Source organism: Penaeus monodon, chromosome 19 (assembly GCF_015228065.2).
Source record: "Penaeus monodon isolate SGIC_2016 chromosome 19, NSTDA_Pmon_1, whole genome shotgun sequence".
NCBI classification, from domain to species: domain Eukaryota; kingdom Metazoa; phylum Arthropoda; class Malacostraca; order Decapoda; family Penaeidae; genus Penaeus; species Penaeus monodon.
The window spans coordinates 7,734,216-7,735,268 of record NC_051404.1 but is presented as its reverse complement, the minus strand read 5'-3'; the positions used below and the strand labels follow the sequence as shown (position 1 = coordinate 7,735,268).

The 1,053-nt window shown below is 36.3% G+C and overlaps 1 protein-coding gene across 1 annotated transcript in view; it reads left to right on the top strand.

The window, feature by feature from the left end:
• The first annotated feature begins 220 nt into the window (after positions 1-220).
• Positions 221-1,053, top strand: part of LOC119585041 — an 11,326-nt gene continuing 10,493 nt past the window's right edge. The window contains exon 1 of the mRNA XM_037933657.1: positions 221-357. The gene's annotated coding sequence lies outside the window, so the exon portion shown is untranslated. The remainder of the gene's footprint in view (positions 358-1,053) is intronic.

Here is a 1,053-nt window from a genome sequence, read left to right as displayed (position 1 = left end):
TTATGTATGCGCGTGCGTTCGTGTGTGTGTGCAAGTCCGCCAACCAAGAAAGGGACCTCAAACGTAAGATACAATTTCACAATAACACCTATTCTGTTAATTTTATATCCAAACAAAAGATATATCGCACAACATTAAAATCCAATATAGCACGTAGTACAAAAAGATACAAGATATCTGCTCAAAATGCTTTACACAAAAGAGTAAACATTTAGCCGCATGATCCCTCTGCGGTCGAGGTCACCTGAGCGAACCAGGGATGGAATGCGGCGTGCGATGAGGTCTCTTTTCAGGCTCTATTGACGAGCCAGGATGCAACTATCGTCCAAAATACTCACTGAAGTAAAGGAATAGAAGGTAAGTATTAACACTGTGTGGTTAATATTGATTTTGTTTACCACATAATGAGTAATTAAAATGTTTAAAGTTAAAGGGGGCGTAGTCAGTCAGTGCCAATTAGTGTTTTCTTACCTGTATAAGTTGTATGAATTGCGTCGATGGTAGACTTTCATGTTATCTTCACGTTAAGGGCTTGATTTAGTTTATAGGATTTATGTTAACTTAGTCCTTTAATTATTAAGTTATATTTTTTGGCCATTATTTTTTTGCATTTATGTATGATAATTCGTATTTTGAATAAGTTTATCATATACTAAAGCTTCACGTTACTGTAACTAACACACTTAGCATCAGCGGATTACATATGAGGTATACTGGGCAGACATAGAAACTAAGTGTAGGCAATAATTATAGCCCTAATAGATGGGGAGATATGAAGTAAACAAGATACATTTAAGGGTAAAATTGGTAAACGCAGTGTAAGAAAGACCATGATTTAATATACAACACTATCCGACCTGCCCCAGACAGACACCTTCATAGAGCCCTTAAATTATCTTACACTGCTATAGAGTTCTGATAACTCAGAATTCAAAAGTACCCTAGACTCACATCACGCAGCTTATTTCCAAAGATTTTACTGAATTGCATGGAAGCAAGATATACACAAGTATCTCAACAAAACCCCTAGTGATCTACCATATAATCAAGGAG